The sequence below is a fragment of the Lissotriton helveticus genome, chromosome 10 (assembly GCF_964261635.1).
Source record: "Lissotriton helveticus chromosome 10, aLisHel1.1, whole genome shotgun sequence".
Lineage (NCBI taxonomy): Eukaryota > Metazoa > Chordata > Amphibia > Caudata > Salamandridae > Lissotriton > Lissotriton helveticus.
This window is the reverse complement of record NC_136071.1, coordinates 959,071,189-959,087,216: the sequence shown is the minus strand read 5'-3', so window position 1 is coordinate 959,087,216 and position 16,028 is coordinate 959,071,189. Positions and strand designations below refer to the sequence as shown.

The 16,028-nt window shown below is 44.1% G+C and overlaps 1 protein-coding gene across 8 annotated transcripts in view; it reads right to left on the bottom strand.

The window, feature by feature from the left end:
• The window catches only part of LOC144784678 (metalloreductase STEAP4-like), a 445,141-nt gene extending 433,696 nt beyond the window's left edge, over window positions 1-11,445 (bottom strand). For 5 of the 8 annotated variants that reach the window (XM_078663621.1, XM_078663627.1, XM_078663619.1 and 2 more), the window contains exon 1: window positions 11,232-11,445. The gene's annotated coding sequence lies outside the window, so the exon portion shown is untranslated. Of the gene's footprint in view, window positions 1-8,526; window positions 8,595-11,231 lie in introns of those variants that run through there. The other 3 variants (XM_078663623.1, XM_078663624.1, XM_078663620.1) reach the window with 3 other exon arrangements.
• Window positions 11,446-16,028: the final 4,583 nt, after the last annotated feature.

Sequence of the window (16,028 nt, the reverse complement as noted above, 5' to 3'; positions counted from 1 at the left end):
AGCTGTAGAAGCAGGCACAAGGAGTACAGAAAGAGGAAACAGGTGTGCAGAGAGAGACAAGGGGTACAGAAAGAGGGAAGAGGGGTACAGTAAGAATAGAGTGAGGCTCAGAAAGAGGCAAGAGAGGTGCAGAAAGAGGCAAGAGAAGTGCAGAAAGAGGCAAGAGTTTCAGAAACAGGCAAAAAGGGTGCATAAGGAACCAACAGAGGTGCAAAAAGAGGCTAGAAGGGTGCAGAAAGGGGCAAGAGAAGTGCAGAAAGAGGTAAGTTAAGTACAGAAAGAAGACAGTGAGGTGCAGAAAGAGGACGAAAGGTGCAGAAAGATACAAGAGCAATGCAGAAAGGAACAGAAATAAGAGAGGTTTGTGCACCATTAGTACAAGTTTAACACCCACATTTAGCAATAAGTAACACATGACCATTCCAGCTTTGCAAAGGGCCTACCACCCCGCTATAACACGCAAAGCTGTATTTTTGGGAACATTTGAGCCGTTTGAGCTAGAAAGAAGGCTTTTTTTGTTCAAATCTGCAGATTAGGCAGCAGATGATGGAATATTTGTCAAATGCGGAAAATGTTTAATTATGTGTCAATTGGTGCTGCCGTACAGTCACATAACTCCAGTGCTCTGCTCATACCTCCGACTAGGTCCAGAACTGCTCCTCTGTGGTTCCTTCTTTTTTGTGTCTCATTGAGTTTATACTTTAGCTTCTATGGAAATGAGCAAGACTAAACCTGAGGTTACCACTCCATAACACAGACTACAAAGCCACAAAATGACTCTTCATACCACGGCATCCCACTCTACATAGTTCCTATACACTAAATACCACATACTTTCTATCCACATAGTTTTACTGCACAACATACCACAAAATTCCACTACACTACACTACACTAAAAAACATTAGTCAAAACTTTTACATTTACAACGCCAATAGTTGTAACTCTCACAAATGCAAAACCTATTACATGGCAAATGTTTCTTTCACTAGTAGTCATGTTTGCTGAGTGGTGGAGAAAGGGGGCTGGGCCTACGACCAGTGCTCAGGAATTCTGCTACGTAGAATTTACAGAAGGTACCAGGAGAGTTTCTTGGCCCCCAAAGTCCCTTAGGAGTAAAGTGGACTTCACTCCCATCCCGTAGTCTGCCTGGAATCGCATTTGCTGAGTGGTGGAGAAAGGGGGCGTGGCCTCCGAAGACGTTTTAGCAATCCTACTGTGTGGGACTTACTGGAAGTAACAAGAGGGGTATTTAGCCCCCAAGGACATCCTTGGGTACCAACTACCCCTCCTATTACCGCCAGTAAGTACCACACAGCAGGATTGTTAAGTTCTCATAACAGGGCATATCCCCTTTGCCTACCACTATGCAAACACGCTCCCTGGCACGCTCTTGGATGGGGATTGAAGTCCCCTTTGCTGCTGGGGGTCCTTAGGGGCCAACTAGCATACCTCTTACCTCCAGGAAGCCCCACACAGTGGGATTGCTGAGAGGTGGACGTAGGTCATGCCCCTTTCTCCACCACCCTGCAAACGCGCCTCCTCGTGCCCTCTCAGTTGGGGGATGAAGTCCCCTTTCCTCATGAGGATCCCTGGGGGCCAACTAACCCACCAGGTACCTCCAGTAAGCCCCACACCGTGGGATTGCTGAGAGGTGGCCAGAGGCCACGTCCCTTTTCACTCCACTCTACAAATGCAGCTCCTGGCACACTGCTGCTTAGGGGATGAAGTCCACTTGTGTCCTGAGGTTCTCAGGACACAAGAGTACCTCATTGCCCCACCAGCAGTGAGCAAAGAGGCGCGTTTGCAGAGTGGTGTAAATAGGGGTGTGGCCTCGGACCAACTCTCAGCAATTGCACTGTTTGGGGCTTACTGGGGGTACCTGGTGGGCTAGTTGGCCCCCAGGGACCCTCAGGATGCAAGGAAACGTAATCCCCCAACTTAGAACGCGCAAGGTGGAGCATTTGCAGAGTGCTGCAGGGAGGGGGCAGGGTCTCCTGCGACATGCCAGCTTTTCTTTTTTTAATAATTAAATATTTGTGAGGGGGCCGCATGACCCCACATCCCCGGGCCAGTTCTGGCCTGGGGACACCATCCCCCGGGGCCTAGCCAGCCTTTACATTTTTTTTTATTTGGAGGGGGGCCATGTGTCCCCCTCCTGATTCCAATTATGGCCCCGAGGACCCCATTGCTCAGGGCCTGGCCAGCCTTCTTTAAAAAAAATAATGTTTTGGATGGGGCTGCGTGGTCCCCCTCCTCAGGCTGATTATGGCCCCTGGGACCCCATCCCACGGGGCCTGGCCAGCTTGTTTTTTTGGGGGCGCGGGCTCGCGTGCCCCACCTCCTGAGGCCAGTTATGGCTTCTGGGACCCCATCCCCCAGGGACCGGCCTTATTTTTTTAATATCAAAAGGAAGGGAACCGAGTGGCCCCCTCCCCGGCCACTTCTGCCCACGGGGACTCCATCCCCCAGGACCGGCCCTCAGTGTTGGGGACTGTGGGGTGAGCCACAATGCCTCCACAGTCCCTGCTGGCTCTCTGCCTCTTGTGGGAGCAGGCATTACCTTTGGGCAAGGGGAGCTGCTGACATGCAGCTCCCCTTGTCCAAAAGCAATCTGCTTTGCTTCATTGAAGCGAGAGCAGGTTTCCTGCCCTCACTTCAACAAAGCAAAGCAGGCGTTTGGAACCCCTGGGAGGGGTTTTAGCTAAAACATCGAGAAAGGCGATTAGCCAAAACTCGTCTGTTGTGCGCCCAGAGTTCGTGAAATAAATATATTATTTGAACTCTCCCGCACGAGTGCTGTCTTCTGTGGAGTAGGGTACGATTACCCGTTGGCAGTTTGGAGCTGACACACATACTATATATAATATATCACATCAAAAAGGTCACTTTAATATATAATATATCACATCAAAAAGGCAACTTCTGTCCAAGAAACCCAAAAGGACACAGCGGGGATTTGAAAGGAAGATCGCTTTATTGCTGGTTAATGCGTCATAATGCATTTCGATGTGTGTCTTCATCAGATGCCTTCGCAAATAGGAATAAGGCAGCACCTTGATTTAAACCTTAAGGGCTCCTCCCATAACATTGGAGTACAGCTGGCCCCAATTCACAACAAATAGTTTCTATTGCGTAGTCCGATGTCAGAGACTACCAATCCCAGAAGACATCATGAGAACTGTCTTCTGTGGGGCTCTTTAGCCTGTTCGCGCTGTCCGTGCCATTTTAGAGGTAGGTTGTGTTGCCAAATTATTGTCCTTATGTAAAATGTCGGTCTCCCTTGGGTCCCCTGACCCAAGGGAGACCGCTTCAACAAAGCAAAGCAGGTGTTTGGAACCCCTGGGGGGGGGGGGGGTTTAGCAAAAACATCGAGAAAAGCGATTAGCCAAAACTCGTCTGTTGTGCGCACAGAGTTCGTGAAATAAATATATTGTTTGAACTCTCCCACACGAGTGCTGTCTTCTGTGGAGCAGGGTAATATAAAACCATAGGTTTCAGCCACATTATAGTTCGGAATTAGCATTTAAAAAACCTTAGAAATTCACTGAAAAAAACATAGGTTTCACACATGTTATAGTTAGCTGGACATTTCACTCCTACAAAACCATTGAAATTCCCCCGTTATAGTTAGTTCAGCTAACTATAACTCGCGCGCCCGCAATAAACTGCTGATGATGTCACATATTACATCACTCATGACATGGTCAGTGACATCACTCATGATATCACTGATGACATCTCAAATGACATCACTGATGACATCACTGATGACACCACTGATAACATCACTGATGACATCATCCAGTGAATGTGTGTAATTCTGAAAAATAAATATTTTTTATATATGTATATCTAAAGTTCGACGGAAGAATAAATGGGTAAATAAGTGTCTAAATAGATGTTTTTTTAAAATTGATTGTATAACTGACGTATTAATTGTATCTTAGTGAATACATGTATTAACGAGTAATGTTTAAACATTTAAATATCTGTATCAGTGTCTCACTTTGTGTATAACTGGCTGCATGGGTTGGTGAGTAGCTACATGAGTGTGTATATGGGTTATTAGTTTGTTTTTTGAGTATCAATATGAGTGTCTGTATGGTTCTGTGGGGGACATTACTTAGCGTATAGATGCATGAATGAGTGACTCACTGTATGTTTTTTCAAGACAGCATGTGTGCAGGACTGTATGGGTGGATGAGTGTGTGTATGGGTGTGTTAATGAGTGAATGACTGTCTCAATTGTGTCTTTTTTAGTAAGTACATATGTTTTAAACTAGTATATGTGAGTATTGATGTATATAAGTGAGTATATGTGAGAGTGAGAGATTGGAGGAGTTCCTGTATAAATAAGTATGTGTTTCTATAAGTGATTGTTTAAGAGAGTAAGTATGTGTACGTTTCTGTAGAAGTTAATGTAGTGGTGTAGTGATGTGCGTATAGCTGTATATGTAAGTGAATGGATGTTTGATAGTTTATTTGCATGTGTGAGTATGTGTGTGAGTAACTCTATGGATGAGTATCGGTGTGTAACAGGATGTATAGGTGTATGAGTACATGTATGAGTGACTATATAGAACTGTTCGTGAATGAGTGTATGTGTATGTAGATTTTGGAATTACTGAATAGGTTGTTGTAACTGGTATTGGTATCTCCATTGTTTTGAAATTTTTAGTTTCTATTTTTTAATGTGTGTATCAAAGGTTATATTACGCTGATAGGAGGTCTGCCACTCTTTCACAAGGATGATGTCATCAGTGATGTCATTTGAGATGTCATCAGTGATGTCATGAGTGATGTCACTGACCATGTCATGAGTGATGTAATATGTGACATCATCAGCAGTGCATTGCGGGCGCGCGAGTTATAGTTAGCTGAACTAACTAAAACGGGGGAATTTCAATGGGTTTTTTATGAGTGAAATGTCCAGCTAACTATAACGTGGCTGAAACCTATGGTTTTTTCAGTGAATTTCTATGGTTTTTCAAATGCTAATTCCTAACTATAACGAGGCTGAAACCTCTGGTTTTTTCAGTGAATTGCAAAGGTTTTGTAAATGATCATTTTTAAATGTATTCATTGTTATATTTTTTTAAGACTAATATACTACATTATTTTAAAGTATTTATTTTTAGATGTTTATTTTTTTAATTACATTACATATTTTTAATATAAATTGAAAAAAAATGTTTTTAAAAATATTGGAATTGTAATATTTTTTTTCTTTTCTTTTTTTTAAATTTATATATACGTTATATAGCAGGCAATGATATCCTATGGAAAGAAATTCAAGTTACTGTTAGTTCAGTTAAATTTACTTTTCAGGAATAGTAGTGAGCTGAAAGATGCAGCACTGAGGTCTCTCCAGATAACAGGTGAGTAAATCGGAATTCGTAGTTCGGCTGATTTTAGAGGAATTTTTTTAAGTTCCAAACCACCACACTTAGAAGAATTTCCAAGTGAAACCAGTCAATGTTAGCCTAAGGAAGGAAATTCAAGTTACTGTAACTACAATTAGAATTACTTTTCAGGATCAGTAGTGGGCTGAAAGATGCAGCACTGAGGTCTCTCCAGATAACAGGTGAGTAAATCAGAATTCGTAGTTCGGCTGATTTTAGAGGAATTTTTTAAAGTTCCGAAACTCCACACTTAGAAAAATTTCCAAGTGAAATCAGTCAATGTTAGCCTACGGAAGGAAATTCAAGTTACTGTAAGTATGGTTAGAATTACTTTTCAGGATCAGTAGTGGGCTGAAAGATGCAGCACTGAGGTCTCCTGATAACAGGTGAATAAATCGGATTTCGTAGTTCGGCGGATTTTAGAGGACTATTGCGCTCAATAGTGAAGGAAGGGGCCGGGGCCTGAGGTGACGTGTGCACACACGCCCTGTGGCGCGTTTTAGTTTGGGGAATTAATTCCCCTTCAATCCTGATGTCCCCTGTGAGCCAACTAGCCCACCAGGTACCTCTAGTATGCGCCAGGGAGCTGCGTTGCAGAGAGGTGTTCAAAGGGCACGTCCCCCTTTTACAACACTCTGCAACGCAGCTCCGTGGCGCTTACTGGAGGTACCTGTTGGACTAGTTGGCCCCTAGGGGACCTCTGGATTGGAGAGGAATGTATTCCCCAACTTAAAACGCGCCACAGGGTATGTTTGCACACATATCACCTCTAGCCCCGTCCCCTACCTTCACCACTGTGCAAACACACCCCGTAGCGTGTTCTAAATTGGGGGATTAAGTCCCCTTGCATACTGGGGGTCCATTGGGGCCAACCAGCCCACCAGGAACCTCCAGTATGCACCAGGGGGCTGCGTTGCAGAGAGGTGTAAAAAGGGGCATAGCCTCATTACACCTCTCTGCAACCCAGCCCCTGGCGTGTTTGCAGAGAGGCAACTAATTCCCCTGCATACTGGGGGTCCCTTGGGGCCAACTAGCCCACCAGGAACCTCCAGTATGCGCCAGTGGGCTGCCTTGCAGAGAGGTGTAATGAAGCCACACCCCTTTTTACACCTCTCTGCAATGCAGCCCCCTGGCACATTTGCAGAGGAGGAACTAACTCCCCTTGCATACTGGGGGTCCCTGGGGGCCAACTAGCCCACCAGGAACCTCCAGTATGCCCCAGGGGGCTGCGTTGCAGAGAGGTGTAATGAAGCCACACCCCTTTTTACACCTCTCTGCAACGCAGCCCCCTGGCACATTTGCAGAGGAGGAACTAACTCCCCTTGCATACTGGGGGTCCCTGGGGGCCAACTAGCCCACCAGGAACCTCCAGTATGCCCCAGGGAGCTGCATTGCAGAGAGGGGTAATGAGGCCATGCCCCTTTTTACACCTCTCTGCAACGCAGCACCCTGGCACGTTTGCACAGGGGGAACTAATTCCCCTTGCATACTGGGGTCCCTGGGGGACAACTAGCCCACCAGGAACCTCCAGTGTGCGCCAGGGGGCTGCATTGCAGAGAGGTGTAATGAGGCCACGGCCCTTTTTACACCTCTCTGCAACACAGCCCCCTGGGGCGTTTGAAGAGAGGGGGGACTAATTAGGTACAGAGTACCGTACAGAGTACTGTTATGCGTACCCCGCGATTTGAAAAAATATATAATATGGGGGCCTTGGGGGTCCTTGTGGGACCCCCTAAGCAGGCCTATGGGGTCAGGGTGTATCTACCCTGCCCCCTTTGCGTGTTTTGCGTGTTTGTTTTCTGCTTTCTTGTGCCTCGGTTCTACCGAGGCACAAGATGGCTGCCAACACTACCTGGTTTGGAGTCTTGACAGACAGTTGACATCCAATCAGCATGCAGCTTGTGCTCTAGAAGGTAAGCGTACTGTACAGAGTACAGTAAAGAGTACGGTAAGCTCCTATAGATATATTTATGATTTTACTTATGATTTTCTCAGGAACTACTGAACGGATTTACACCATTCAACAAAAAGCGTGATCTGCGAACAGAACTCTACCTTTTTGCCAAATTTGGTGTAATTCCGTTCAGCCGTTCGGGCTGTAGCCCTGGCTAAAGATCCTATGGAAAATTGCATGGGGAAAACTGTTTTGGGACCCCCCTTTTTTCTCGGTCCCTGCTTCCCGAATCACCCCCAAACTTTCAGGGAAGGAGCGGAGCGGAGCGGAGCAGGTCATTTTCTTGGAAAAATTCACAAAGATTTGTCCTCCGCGCCAAAGTTATTCCAAATAGAATGTTGCGGATTTCCTATGGAAAGTAGGTCCTAACTATAACTACCTACTGGCGACCGCCAGTAGGTAATATATATATATATATATGTGGAAAAAATGTTAGCATCCATACAAGTAATTGAAAGAATTGAGTACTAGCTGGTTCCTACTACATACTATTAGCATACGACCAAACAAGATTCCACATACAGTTTGGTACTTTTGTCCAACCTGTCCCCTTGAGCTTGCTAAGGGACCACACTATTATTTGTGTCTAAAATAAGAAAAATACACTGCCATTTCCCTTTTGGAACAACAAAGATTATTTCAACTACCATAATGCACTTGCATCGATGCTAAAAGAATGACTGTGCACTGGAGCGTTATATAGGAAAAAGGTCCCATTGCAGCCAACTCACTTACATTGCCTTGCAGTTGGAGCACTTTCTGTGATGGACCAACAAACATTACTTCCTGAGGAAGCTGAAACCACCTTTCCAAAAAAAAGAGAATAGGTACTGCATGTAACATTTCGTAGAATGAGAGTTTCACGTTTTAACTCCATTAGAAACTTTGCTTTCTGATACAGTCCAAACGGCTGAACAGACTACTCCAAATTTGAAATGAAAATAGAATTGTACCTAGAAGAGTGCTTTAGGTAGGTTTGGTGTAAACCCATTCGACGGGTATTGTGTGGAATTTAAAAACTACATTTTAGAGATATCTTGACAGTGGGAAATATATGGATTTTGATTTGCCCTTAACTTTAACACCACTTGACAAATTTGCACAAAATTCAAAAAGTCACTTTGCATGTGTAGCTCTCAATTGGTTGTTTAAAATGTGTGCAAATACCTGCAGCTCCTCAACTCAGCAGGTCACCAAACGGCGAAGATCTATAAACTCCTTAGCCCATCCAAGCTGGCGCAGAACAAAAAAGCCACTAATACATGGGAGACGCTCCTGGGTAGGCAACTGAGCGAAACAGAACGAGCAAAAATGTGGAGCTCAGCAACGACAAATAAAATCACACCACAGCTAGCGCAAACAAAATTTGGCTACTTCATAAGGCCTACTGGACGCCATCCAAACTCCACAAGGTCGGCATCGCAGACTCGGACAGATGCTGGAACTGCCTGAAAGAAGAAGGCACTCTCGAGCACCTCATCTTCACCTGCGTGAAAGTCAAGAGGTTCTGGGCACAAATCAATACCTTCTTGAACGACATGCTCAAAACAGATCTGAAAATCAGCTTCGTGAGCCTGGCGACTGAACACCTAACAGCTAATCTAAAAAATAGAGAAGAGAGAGAGCTCCTCGACCTACTCCTCACAGCAGCCCTTAAAATAATCCTAACGAACTGGAAAAACACAGCCAAAGCAAACTTCAAAACATGGGTCAACTGGGTCACCTTCCTGAGGGGTGCCGACAACATCACAGGCACCTTCTCAAGGGAACATAAAGCCAAGCTACACATGTGGGACCCGCTGGACGAGCACCTGAGGAAGACCCAGTAAAAGACAACAACGAGCGTGCCCACTCACTCGACCCCCCCCCTCTTTCTTTTCTCTCCTCTCTCTTTCCTCTCCCAGTGGAGGGAGAACGAACTCACGAATGGACTGTTCATAGACAAGACCGCCATCATTGTACGCACATCTGTATATATATATTTTTGTACGGCCTTCTTTTGTATGCCAATAAAAAAAAAATTCTAAATAAAAAAAAAAAATAATAAAATGTGTGCAGATCCATCAACCTTGAGACAACTTTTTTTGACATCCAGATAGCTCAATGTTTATGAGTTGGAAATACAAGGTCCTTTGTGAGGTGAATGTGTGAAAAACCCTTTTAAGAGCAGGCAGTAGTGCCACCCATGGACTACTACCTACCCTTAAACACATTTTTCTAAATGCTACATCTGTTTCTTTTTAAACACATACCGTTTTCCTTTTTAATAAAAAAAATGCTTAATTAAAAAGCACTCACAGACATGGATGTCTGTTGACCCCAGCAGGCCACCATCCTTGTGATGGCTGCGATTCCTAATGGGTTCGAAATTGCGACCTATTCATGAGGTAGGTATGTATGAAAGGGTTGACCCAGACAAAGTCACAGGGACCTGGGTGATTAAACGTTAAAAATAGAGGGGTCCCAGACTGGGAGAAAAGGTATATTCATAAAGTCTTATAGTCAAAAAGAATCAATCTACAAGCATTAAATTTCAACAGGTAAGTTGTTTTAATTCACAACATACCGAAAAACCTACAATTGGTTTATGCATTACAAATCCAAACAGTCAAAAAGTTTTTGTAACACAATTGTGCCCACGCGCGCAAAGGAGAACAGGGGGGGGGAGGTGCTGGTGTAGTGAAGGAAATTCGGTGAAAAGTGCAGGGAAAAAGTTTTTTTAATCAAAATTCACATAGAATTGCATGTCATTCTATAATTATACACACATTATTTCACGTGGCTCCCCCTTCAGGGTCCACAGTAAGCTGCTCTGACAAGTCAGAAAATGTCAAAGGAAACCAGTCTTCATTTATAGCTGAATTAATCCTGCTTGTAGACAGAAGCTGGTATCTTGGTAGGTATGGTCCACGTTTCGACCCTTGCGAGAGTAGGGAAAGTTGCCCTTATAAGATTATTCATGAGGTAGGTTGATTTGTGACCCACTAGGAATCGCTAAATTAAACCTAATGAGTTTCATACATTAGGAATAGGGATTTCCTCATTGCAATTAACAGTCAATCGCAATTAGGTAATCAGTATTAATAATAGAAAGCACTACAGAATCACAAAGTTACTCAAACCGTGGCTTTTGGACATTGTTCTAGCGACAATCTACTAAACTTAAACAAAATCCAAACATTCTATTAACACTGAACCCTCATCCACCTTGGGAACTTGAAAGGGAACATTTGCAACAAAACCTCCCTTCCACAGACAGTGTTTTTTAAGAGCAGACACACACACGCACGCACACCACACACACACACACACACACACACACACACACCGTCTCAATACTTCGCATTTATACAGGACTTCAACTGCTGGCCTTTTATCACCAGGTATATTATCAGTTTACGGCAGTGGTAAAAGTAAAAGAAAAGGACATTCATGTAAACTAATCTCGCCTGATGATAAGGCCACCCGATATTCCTGTAATCAAATGTACTAAATAACTTCTAGTGGAAACTTTGACAACAATCTATTTTCTCACAGACGCCACAGAAAAACAATAAATACATCTTAACGTCAACGTACGAATATAAAGTGAATATTTGAAAGCACTGACATAGTAAAAAGTAGGCTGTGCTTCATATCCAGTATGTGCAATCAAAGGAATAAACTAATTAGCTAAGGCTTCCACCGCAGCAGTTCAGGTAGTTGTTACTAAATTCTCAAACTCATTAAAGTAACGTGTTCTAATATTCGATATACTGCTTCTGAAAAAATAGATCTTTAATTGCTAGACCTTATTTTATTCAGTATAAACCGAGTAAATATTTTCCAGGCTCACAAAAAAATGAAAAACACGAAGAGGGTATTTTCCTTACCTTGTTCTGTGTTTGTATGTCTTCAAAGGAGCACGGCCAGTGTTGCCACTCGTTAAAACTCTGCAGTCAGCCTGTGAACGGGTTGTGCAACAGCCAATGGAATACTGCTGTAGGGTTCCTGGCATTCGAAGCACTGAGGTAGCTAGGTTTATTTAACCATTGCGCGGGCGAATTTCACAACGTTCCAATCGCTCCTTTTGTGAGAAAAAAGTGTACAAATAATGGGAAGATTTCCTAACGGGAAAATCCCAGGAAATTACAGAAGGGTCGCGCACCGGCAAACTCAGGAATTTCCCCTTCTTTCATTTTTTTTAAAGGACGCGCTGCAGCTGCTAAAACACCACACACGTTTTTAATTATGACATTATTGCTTTTTTTTTTAAAACTACCAACTTTTTTTTTATTGACGACTGACGTACGAAGTTCATTCTACATAGAAGACGGTCCTGATTTACTAAAGTGGCTGGCAGCCCAGCAAGCAAAAATGCTGCGCTGCGAGCAGAGAACTGAGAGCGCCATATCTACAGAGATATGGCTCTCCAGGGCACGAGTTGGGGGTACACAGGGGAGGACGGCGTCCACCCACTTTTTTTCATAGGTTGTATGCTGTCCACCCTGCCAAGAATTTAGGCCCCACTGAATAATTTGCTGAACTCGTCCTGGTGTAATTTCCAAACACCGGGACACTTTCAGCAGTGCCTGCACTTTTCTACTTTCCATCTGCAACAAGCAACAATGTGCAGGTGGGACAGGGCTTTCTTATTTAAGACTCCTGCTGGGCCCATAACAGAGGCCAAATTTAAGGGGTCATTCGGCCTCCTTTTGTTTGAGTCTCTTGGCTGGGAGCAGTCAGGAGCCTCATACCTTGATGCTCATGAAGCAGAGGAGAAACAAAAGTTAGCACTTCACACATACTTAAAAAAGGCAGCTTTTCACTTCCTTCAGTCCTGATAGAATGTGGGTTCACCTGCCCAGAATTTTACCATACTTACCTGGGCCCAAAAAAACATACACACTTTGAACAGGTAAACCTACGTTTAACTAGTGATTTAATTTTAACCTTTTAGGACCTATACCTTGACTTACCAATCCTTGTCACTGGTACCTAGAGTCCTAAGGGATCAAGGGAGTTAGCAAGAAAATAGGTAGTAAATAAGCATTTGCACTCATAAAATAACCACTGACTCGGGAAAGTTTAAATGATTTATCTAAATATTTTCTTTAAAGGTCAGAGTCCATACTAAATTGATCAGAGCTTGATTAATTAGAAAGAATACAATCAAAGCAAGATGATGTGCAAATATCATGAAATGTTCTTTAAGTATTTAAACATAGGAAGGGTAAGAAAAAAGAAACAACACAATGACATTCCCATGCAACTTTGTATTTACCTAGAATGGTGTGAAGACCAACCCTGGCCACGGGCTGGGATAAAGGACAGGACCCCCGATTGGGCAGGTGCCAACAGGATAGAACAGGTGCCGACCAGAATCAGGATAAGTACAGACCAAATTGGATCAGGACAGGACCACCGCATGTCAGGACTGGCACCTGAAGCTCAAGTGCAACGCCAGCGTCACACCCCTTTCTACAGCTAACAGTCGGACACTGATTGGGTTAGCGAATCTTCTCCCTCAAGAACCCCGGTTGGGTTATCAAACTCCTTCCCAGAACCCCGATTGGGTTATTGAATCTTCTGACAGAGTGCTCTGCCAGCACCTCTGCTCCCGAATCTTCTGACAGAGTGCTCCGCCAGCACCTCTGCTCTCGATCGCCTATTGAGTGCGTTGGGTCAGTTACAGGTCAGCTATTCGGACAAGTCAGACAAACTAACTAGCTAAGCCTACCTTAGTAATACCATTTTCCAGGGCAGTGTACCACCCCCCAATGTTGCAAATGTGTATATTCCCTCAATTTGATTGGTCAAAAGACGAGGAGAGGTCATCACACCATACTAGTTATGAGGTCATGCTCTTCAATATTCAGATCAATATTCCGGCCCAATATTTTATTTTCCCATGCACTTTTATTCCACCCAGTAATGAATGTTCCAATAGTAATACAATGTATAATTGAACATCCTCTTGGAGGTTCAGGAGGTCGAATTCTCGTGAACATCTTCTAGCAAGTCAGGAGTTGGCATGGATTCAATGCCATGGCTTGTAGACTCGGGTGAATTTGGAGCATGCCCAGTTTCAGGACCCAAGATGGAGCATCATTATACTTGATTTGTCCGAAAACGAGCTAATAGCAAAGTCAAAGAGAAACCGTTTTAGAACAAAGAATAAATGAATGCACTGTATACCACTTGTCTCTACTCTATTCCCATTACTTTGTTTTAACTACAGCATTAAGGATTAGGCAGAACGAACAACTTAGTAAAAGCAGCAATGCAAGCATTAGAGCATGAGAACATAGAGCAACCATCTTTAGTTCTAGTGCGCAGAAGCAAAGTTTTCCCACCAAAGCAGCAAGTACGTCATGTCACGTGAGTGTGACAGACGCGTGCACAGAAAAGTTCCAGCTTTGCGGCGGCCATTTTGGGTTAATCGAGTTACAGTTAGTAAAAGCACATATGCAAGCTTCCCCAGCTTACTAGAAATGTCGTGTTTTGCATTGTTAATAAGACGAAACATGTTGGTTAATACATGACTTATTATTTTGAGAGGGTTGAGTCCAAGCAAGTCGCTTTACGTGCGAAACCTTGCTCCATCAGTCCCTGTTTAGGAGATATGCAGGCACTGTAAGAATATCAGATGTGTTGGCCTTTCTCAGTATTTACACAAAGCAAATTGCATTTATATAGAGGCTACTTCCCCTGAGGAGGCGTTGAAATAATTTAAGTACTACTCTTTTTCCTTGTATAGCCCAGTCATTCATAGGCAGGGTATCAAAGTGCTTTACATCAACATTGGCATATTACATGTACAATACATTATATACGTTTGTAAATGAATGTACAGGTTGTATTACATAAAACTGGGGGGTTGCAAGGTGTAGAAGTCACATATCATCACTGTGCTATTATCCTTGTAATGCGCTCAAACGTACACATGATAGACCTGCTAAACATATATGTGAAGGCTTTGGATCTGAGGTCACTTCTTGTGATGCCACTTCCTGTAAAGTCGTGGCTTGTGATGCCACTTTCTATGATGTCAATTCCTGTGATGCGAAGTGTGATGTTGTGCGCCGTGATGTTGTGCGCCGTAATTTTGCACGCCGTGATGTCACATGCCGTGATGTCACTTGCATACTGCCTAACTTTGTTAGTCCCCCCACTTCTTTTTTAGGTTGAGCCTATAGCGGCAGCGCGCATGCGCTGCATGCTTTGCGAGTCATGCAGTGTTGAGTATGGAGTGGGAACTCTGTGGAAGCTCCGCCCACTCCCTGCCCATCTTTTTCATTGGCTTAGTTCCTAAATGCTGCCTTCCGATTGGTTTTATGCTTACTAGTCCCTCCTTATGACGGACATATCGTCATTTGTATCCTTCCATGGCTGCTGGCCCCTTTACTTTGAGTGCTTCACAGTATGTTTTATTTATACTGTGAGCACTATTTTCTTCCCTTAGCTCCCCCTCCCGCAGTACCTACCTTACCGGGGCCCCCCCTCACTCCCGTTGTTCGGGCCTTCTCACCCACCGCATGCATTCCCGTTTGCAATGCAATAAGGCTTGTGTAAATGCGAGTCCTATTGCATTGCAAATGCTTGTTTCTATCAACCGGAATGTGCCTCGACCGTGGTGTATCACAGGGCTTACGATCACCCCTCGACTTCAAATTTTCTAAGCACAGCATTAACAGTAGAGTTGTAAAGTGACTAAAACATTAATGTTTGTGTGTCATGGCTCAGACACAGTCTTTCTGTGTGAGCTTTGACAGGTGCCTATACCTGGCTCCGGAAGTTTCGCCAGCTGTAATTGAGCACTCATGTACGCAGGCCCCTCAGGCCAGGAATCCAACTACTTGAATGAGTTTCAACAGCACCAATGTTAGACATTTTAAAAGTTTGTAGTGGGTGGAGGGGCCTCATGTCGGGACTTGCTCCACCACTTCCTGGTGCACAAGACTGGAACAGCTGGTAAAGGTCCGCCATTAAGAGTCTAGGGGCCCAGAATCAACCGACAGGGATTTTTAGGTGCACCCTGGAGCAACCACAGACCTAGCTCTGCCCTTTGCAACAGCCAATGTTATGTCACTGCCCAGTGGAACAGCCAATGAACCTTCACTGTCCACTGGAATGTAGATGTACAACAAACTGCTGTACTGTCTTCGGAATACACACTGATGCGTCACTGTCCTTTGGAATGGCCAGTTTGTTACGCATGTTTGGAGTATACCGCAATGTCCTCTGCTTATACTGCACACTTGATTGTGCAGTGATGTAATGCTACAAATACAATGACACAACACTGCACGTTTTAATAAACAGTGATATAATACTGCCCACCGGAATGCACGCTGGTCTGGAACTGCAGAATGTAATGTAAAGTGATATGCCACAGCTCTATTCATTTATTTGGCACAGTCAACTGCATTTACTTAATTTCACAGTGATTTGTCAACTTTGAGCCAATTCATTTCTGATTACCACTAACAAAATATGATACTCTGGGCAGAGCTTGGTGTATGGGTAGCATGGTGAAGGGGTTATACGGAGGACAGACAGTAAAACTTCAGTCGGGGATAGAAGTCTAGGTTAACCAGCAAGATCATTTTACGGTTCTTCAACAGTAAAGAGCCATGGGGCCCTCCGAGGCTAGGAGGCTGAGCCGAGGGTTGGCCCCAAAGACAGAA